This window comes from Lissotriton helveticus, chromosome 3_1 (assembly GCF_964261635.1).
Source record: "Lissotriton helveticus chromosome 3_1, aLisHel1.1, whole genome shotgun sequence".
Classification (NCBI taxonomy): Eukaryota; Metazoa; Chordata; class Amphibia; order Caudata; family Salamandridae; genus Lissotriton; species Lissotriton helveticus.
Genome location: NC_136061.1, coordinates 458135096 through 458143182, shown reverse-complemented (window position 1 = coordinate 458143182; position 8087 = coordinate 458135096).

Here is an 8087-nt window from a genome sequence, read left to right as displayed (position 1 = left end):
TTATAGGATTTACAGGAAATGTTATTGGCTCCCAGAGATGATTGCTTAACACCTCTCCTGTTGACAGGCAGTGGCTCATCATTGTGACTGTAATCCAAGTTGTGACCTGGTCTGTGACTTTCATCTGTGTATACAATGAGCGTTGTGTCTCTTACTATTGCGCATTACTAGACTTATATATGTGCTGAGTTATGTGGCATGTGACTCATGATGCCTGCCATGATTAGAAATGGCACCACATTTTTTCTTGCTGATATGTATGATGTGGACAGGTGACTGATATATTGTTCTTTTTCTCTTTGCCAACAGCATCATCACCACAACCTGGAGGAGACACAGACACAGAACGGACAGAGCAACCCAGCAACAGTGCCACCAGCTTCGAGGAGTCAGAGGGAACCAGTGGCATAGAGGGTGAGGGGAGTCAGGCGGCCGGACCTCATGAGCACGACACCTCCAACCATGCAGACGGCTCGGATTCTGACTCCCAGGAGGAGGGGAAATATGCAGCAATGCCATCAACTGCAACTATGTCTGTCCCCTCCTCCTCCAGACCCATCTCCACCCTCCCAGTTGTTAGGGGCCCTAGAGTCCGTTCTACCCCCATGTCTCCTTTGTCCCCGGAACCGCAGCCCCTGCCCCTGTCTCCCTTGCTGCCCTCAGTGCTGAGTCTGTTGACCTACTCCGGTTGATTCAAGTTGGTCAGGCGTCAGTGCTGACTATCCTCCATGGACAAACACAAATAATGACACAGTTGTTGTCATTCATGGAGGGCATGTCAGCTGACATGTCTGATCAACGTCGGAGTTTGGCGTCCATGGACTCAACACTGACGGCAGCACTTGCCATCTTGTAGCGTCAATCCCCCCCACTCCTTCTGACCCATCCACATCCCCCTCTCCCATCCCTGTCCACCATACACAAAGACGCACAAGATCACACACCCCAACAGAGACACCCAGCACACCTACACGCAAGTCTAAGCGCAGACCTCCATTCACCCAATCTCAGGGGGATGTACGCACACTCACAGGGACATGGGACACACATCACCCATCCACCCACTGCCACCATACACCTGACTCACAGCCCTCTACCTCCACTCCCATTGTGTCCCCGGGTTCAGGTGGTAGCCTGTCTGAACTGGCAGCAGTGTGCAGCGCTGAATATGTTGCAACCTTTGGCGCTGACCCTGACACTGTGGAGGAATCCTCCCCACCTGCGCCCACTTCACATACCCTTCCCTCTTCGTCCCCGCGGTGCCGGACCCAGACTCAGATGATGCCCCCCATGGGTCCACGGACCTCTGAGTCCAACATGTGCAGGCAAGTTTTGGGGTGACAGGCTCCACATAGTCACCACTGTAATGGACTTGATTTTGGACAGGCCATTGGCCTTCTGTGAGCCTGGACTAATTTAATTTAATTTTTTACAGATTGGCGCTGAATAAAGCATTTTATTTTTATGTCTGCAATATTGCATTTCAGGGTATTTCTGTAGGTGCTGGGTGCCTACAAGTTTGTGTGATGTTAATGTTTTGGTATTGTGAAAGATGTCTATTTTTCAGGTGGGAATGAGGTGGAACATGGTATCTCTGTGCTATCCCAATGTTTCTGATAATTATCTAGATTTGTGTGTGTGCACTTTGCATACAGACATTATCCAAAACAGTGTCTCTTCCTCTGTGACACATGAGATATTCACTGCAGACAGTTGCACAATTGTTGTGGTAACTTAAGTATAGTTTCTCATTGATTAGTGCATTCACTTGCGCAATGGCCATGCCTGCTCACAGATACTATCTGACAATTGGTCATTGCCATCCATGCTACTCACTGTGCTGGGGTTTGTGTTGTGTATTAATGCCTTCAGGGAGTCCGTCATAATTTTCCACACTATGCATGACGATGTTATCTGCCTTGACCTCATGATTCTTTTAGATATGTGTTGAAAATACATATTTGGGTGCTTTGTATCTAGGGCTTTCCTACCCTGTTCCTTCCATGAGGGAGTACATGTTTCACCACATGGACAGTCACATCATGTCCGGGTTGTACATGAGTCTTCCTAATTCCATTTGTGCTTAATTTGTTGAGTGGTGTGTTGCATGACTACACACTATTGAGTCATGCTGGGGGGGGGGGGATGTGCAAGCAAACTACATCGGTGGATCTGGCTGTGGGATCTTCCAAAACAACCACATGTGGTGTGACACTCAGTGTGTGACAGGAGACCATTCTCCGTGGAGTAGGTCACTGATGTGAGTGATGTGTTGATATGCAACTCTCATGAGTGTCACGAGTTAGGGATCTACACATACAGGCAGGTAGTTGTTGTATGATGTAGGAAATGCATACCCCTAAGTCTGGTGACTGCTGGGGGTCCTCTGCACCCACCCACTATACTGTTGGGCACTACTGGGCACTGCTGAGAGTCCTCTGCACCCACCCCCTATACTGTTGGGCACTGTTGGGCACTGCTGGGAGTCCTCTGCACCCACCCCCTCTACTGTTTGGCACTGCTGGCGGTCCTCTGCACCCACCCCCTCTACTGTTGGGCACTGCTGGGGGTCCTCTGCACCCACCCCCTATACTGTTGGGCACTGCTGGGGGTCCTCTGCACCCACCCCCTCTACTGTTGGGCACTGCTGGGGGTCCTCTGCACCCAACTCCTATACTGTTGGGCACTGCTGGGCACTGCTGGGGGTCCTATGCACCCACCCCCTCTACTGTTGGGCACTGCTGGGCACTGCTGGGGATCCTCTGCACCCACCCCCTCTACTGTTGGGCACTGCTGGGCACTGCTGGTGGTCCTCTGCACCCACCCCCTCTACTGTTGGGCACTGCTGGGGTTCCTCTGCACCCACACCCTCTATTGTTGGGCACTGCTGGGCACTGCTGGGGGTCCTCTGCACCCACCCCCTATACTGTTGGGCACTGCTGGGGGTCCTCTGCACCCACCCCCTATTCTGTTGGTCACTGCTGGGCACTGCTGGGGGTCCTCTGCACCCACCCCCTCTACTGGTGAGCACTGCTGGGGGTCCTCTGCACCCACCCCCTCTACTGTTGGGCACTGCTGGGCACTGTTTGAAGGCCTCTGCACCCACCCCCTATAATGTTGGGCACTGCTGGGGGTCATCTGCACCCACCCTCTATACTGTTGGGCACTGCTGGGTACTGCTGAAGGTCCTCTGCCCCCACCCCCTCTACTGTTGGGCACTGCTGGGGGTCCTCTGCAGCCACCCCTCTACTGTTGGGCACTGCTGGGCACTGCTGGGGGTCCTCTGCACCCACCCCCTATACTGTTGGGCACTGCTGTGGGTCTTTTCCAACCACCACTCAGATGTGACGAACCGTACCCCCATATTTCGGCATGTGTGCGGCACGTATCACTATTGCAATGGTGATATGCGCTAGCGTGTGACGCACCGTACCCCGGGATTTATGACGTGTGTGCGGTGCGTATCACTATTGCAATGGTGATATGCGCTAGCGTGTGACGCACCGTACCCTGAGATTTATGACGTGTGTGCGGCACGTATCCCTATTGAAATGGAGATATGCGCTGGCGTGTGGCGCACCATACAGGTATACTTCCGTTGTTGCGGTGGGTTGTACTCACCGTTTGCGCCGTCGTCGGTTTCTATGTACGAGGTCGTAGGCGTACAGGGCTCGGATGACACGGTCAATGGGGTTCATGTCGTGTATGTCGCGTACCAGGGTGCAGTTTGTGGCGGACTCTGGTTTTATGGCAGGTTACAGTTCTCGTAGCAAAAGGGCCGTACGGAGTGTCGTCAACACGGATCATACTTCCTGGTTCGGAAATGGCTGCCTATTTACATACGGATGTGGCGTACAGCGTCGGCCGGAGTGAATCCGTATGTACTTTGTTGTTGTATGGTGTTTGGTACGAGTCGTATGGAGTGGCGCTTTGGGTTAGGATCGTACTTGCTAGTTAGTACGGGGACGTTGTAGGTGTACGATTTGTAAGGGAAAAAGGCTCCGTACAGCTAATCGGAGCACTTTTTACCGGATCGGAATCGATCCCTCAGTGTGTGAAAAATTTGCTTTAAAAATTCTGCTACTGGTGAACACAACCATGCCACAATCAGAAAATCTGACTCCGCCTTCCCACAAGTTCACAGCAGTTAGTGTACCTGAACCCATATAGAAAAATTTTCTTTGGCGTGTACTCTACCCTACTGAGAAATTTGAAATGGACCACATTGTGCCTTCAATTGAGTGAGATCTTTTGCGTAGCTTCACAGCAGCAACGCCAATGTCGTCGGTGAGGGCCACCCCAATATCGGTTTGCCACTCCAACCTAGCTCTGGTGTATTGTTTGTGCTTAAGGCTTGTGACGTGGCATAATCTTTCGAGACTAGCTTAATGGCGGACTTGGAGCGCAGTAGTAGTGAGAAGGTGAGTAGCTCCGGAGGTTCTTGGAGCTCATCTCTAAGCAACGCTCTCAATGCATGACTGATTCTAAAAAAAATGAAATTGCGTGAAAGGGGTAAGGTCTTGTATGTTCTCTGCTGCCTCCTCCCATGTGCATACTCTTCCCTCCTTAAAGAAGTCACCCATCATGTGTATCCATAGGACTCTCAGCTAACGGAATGCATCTCTTTTGGAGCTAATACTAAGCCAGTGGCACCATTCCACGGGCATAAGTGGGGAGTACATTAATGCACCAGCCTGCTTTTTTAGTAAAATGTGCCAGGCGTGTACGGGGGAGTTAACTGAATCCAGCACGCTGCAACGCCTAATAGGTGCTTGAGCTAGACAACGCAGGAGGGGGTCAGGACTTGCAGCTACCATCTCTAATTGGAGGTGGGGTAGATTGTGAAGACCGTGGATCCAATTGTAAGCATGCAAGCTTTGCACAACCCTGTAATACAGTTCCAGATTTGGTGCCCCCAGGCCTCCCGCTGAGTAGGGCATAGTTAGAATATCCAGTTTCACATGGGAAGTTCTACCAGCCTATGCCAATTTACCCATTAGGGTCCATAGCATTTAAAAAATGTGTTGGGGGACAACCATAGAGATATTGACGAAGAAAAAAAGTAATCTGGGTAGTATAATCATTTTCATCAGGGACGCATAACCCACCAGTGAGAGAGGGAGGCAAATCCACCTTTCTATGCCTTCTTCTAACTTAGTGATTGCACTGCCCTAATTTGCCCTAAGTACTTGTTCCGCATTGCAGTGGACCTATATCCTCAAATATCTCACGAGGTCTGATGTCCACTGAAGGGGATAACCTAAGGCCTTCTGCATTGTGACCGAGGTTAATGGAAAAATTATAGATTTATCCCAGTTGATTTTAAGACCCGAGATGCCACCAAATCTGTATTATTGGGGAGAGATTAGTGTCCGGATCCCTTATATACAATATTACATTGTCTGCATAAGCAGAGACAATGAGTTTGTAGTTGGGGAATCGTAAGCCTCTATCACCATGATGCTCAGCAGGGGCTCTGCTGCCACAGCATATAGTAGTGGCAACAAGGGGCATCCCTCTCTCATGCTTTTAGGTATCTGGATGGGGAGGAGACAACATCCCCCATGTGCACTCGAGCCGGAGAAATCTTTCTTAAATTAATCTCGGTCCTATAGAGGACCGAGATTAATTTAAGAAAGATTTCTCCGGCTCCCATGCACCTTAGTACCACCAGCATGAATTTCCATTCAACCGAATCTAAGGCTTTTTCAGCATCTAAAATACTGCTGCAGCCTTAACATCTGGTTTAACATGTTGTACCCGGCCTGTCTCCCTCGCCGTAGGTTCTAGCCAGTGCGTATTTCCCCATGTGCTTGATCTCACTATTGGCTTCCTCGTGGTGGTCTTCAAGTGTTTTTTTCAGTTGTTCTAAGATCTGGGGGTCGTTCCTGCTCAGTGCCTCTTTCTCCAGTGCACCCAGTCAATCCTCTAGTAAAGCGAGCCTACCTCTAATGGAGCAGAGCATGCTGGAGTGTTTATTCATGGCAACCCCCCTTATGAACACCTTAAATGTCTCCCATACCGTGGCAAAGTGGTCGATTGAACCTATGTTAGTTTCACAGAATTCTGTAATGGCAGCAGTTAATTCGGCTTTAAATACCATGTCTAGTAGAGAGTATGGAGGAAATCTTCACAGGAAAGGAGGGAGGCCTCGCGGGGAAGTTTCACTCTCTAACAATATGGGAGAATGATCGGAAAAGAAGCGAGCTGATACAGTGAAGTCCCGTACCCTGGACACTAGCGCCTCCGATATTTACCAGTAATAAATTCTAGTATGTGTATCGTGGTAGGCAGAGTAGTGCGTGAACCCGCCTCTTTCAGGGTATCTGGTTTCCCAATGCAGTTGTAGTTCTATGTTAGCAACCGCCTTGGCAGTTACAGATGGGAGCCTAGGGTGACCCTTCAACCGGTCAAGTGCTAGATCCAATACACAAATAAAATCTCCAGCCCAGATTAGTGGTAATGAAAGGCAGTTAATCATAAGTGTCAATAATGAATTGTAGAACTGAGGATTGTCCTAATTGGGCCATATGTAATAACAATTTGGAAGTCTGCACCCCTACCGTAGCATCTTGAGATTACATATCTATCTGCAGAATCAGCCCTGCGCTCCTCGAGTTGAACACCTGATTTAGGATTTACCCAGGTAAGCACACCCCTTGAGTGTGAGGTGAATCCAGCTGCTTGAAACTGACCCAGTAGACTTCGTCTCGTGAGCATAGCGCTATTAAGGGCAAGGTGCGTCTCTTGAAGCAGAGCAATGTTTACTTCCTTTCTTTTAAAGTACACCAGGATTTTACACAACTTTCTATGATCACTCAGCCCCCTCACATTCCAGGTCAGAAGCCACAGGCTACTTCTATGTCCCTGACCTATTCCACAGTGTGTCATTCACAAATATTGTATGATCTGACCATCCTAGCTGCTGTTTTAAGTATGTTGTCATTATCGCTCCCGACCCACATGCTCATGTGAACTTTTAAGAAAAAAACAAAACCCCTCCCACACCATGCCATCTCCAACTAGGCATAGGTGACATGCTTCCCTCCCCTATAGCAATTACTAGTGGATATAGAAAGAAAACAACAGTTGTGCAACAAAAAGCACTGATTAACTTTTGGTGATTAGGCGTGGAATGCATTGGGGCGGATGTTACCGGCTAACACTCCTGTGTGTCTCAGTTCCGCACCACCACTAGCCAAAAGGTAAGAGACTTCCATTAGAGGGAAAAAAAACTCCTGGGGAGGCTCGCAAGAAGTTCCTGATTCGTAGTGTCTTTTGCTTGAGAAGGCACCAATTGTCCAACACATTGGAACTGGCTTGTGCAGACAACAGACAGTAGTTTTGTCCATCACCGTACAGTTTGACATTTAGAACAACAATGTATGATCCTCATTAGTGGGGTCACCATTAGAGTTTCAAGTCTCATAACCTCAGACCTGTTCAGATGGACATCACCTGAGGGTTGATCATTGCTAGGGTCTGATGTCCAGCTTACTCATTAGTCGTTTTCATTGAGTCCTCCACCCGCACCATGCACCTGATCATCCTCCTTCTGGCCCTTCCTGTGCTTGCCAAGCATGTCCCAGTCTTTGAGGGCTTTTTGGAGGGACTGAGGATCAGGGAAAATCTTTGCTTTCACGTTCAACATCACCCTCAGCCGCGCTGGGTATAGCATTGCATTTTCTACTCTTTGCTCCCTCAGCTTGTGCTTCAGTGGTGCAAATTGCTTCCTAGCCTCCTGGACTCTGAGTATGAAGTCCGGGAACAAGAAGAGAGAAGAGCCCTCGCACTGTAAATTTCCCAGTTCTCTTGCCTTCCTTAGTGCCGCATATCTGTCTGCATAGTTCAAGGTCACCCGGGGGAGGCTTGGGGCCCAGCGATCGGTGCGCGTGCGCTCCACAACAAACAGGGGGGAGAAGGCGGTGGCACCAAGCAGAGTACTGAGTAATTTTTCTATGATGACTTCCATGCTGCCTGTTGCAGTGGACTCAGACAGGACAATAAAGTGCTGGTTACTGCGCCTGGATCTGGCCTTCAAATCCTCAGCTCTGTCCTGTAAAGTGATCAGAATCTTCTCCATCTGT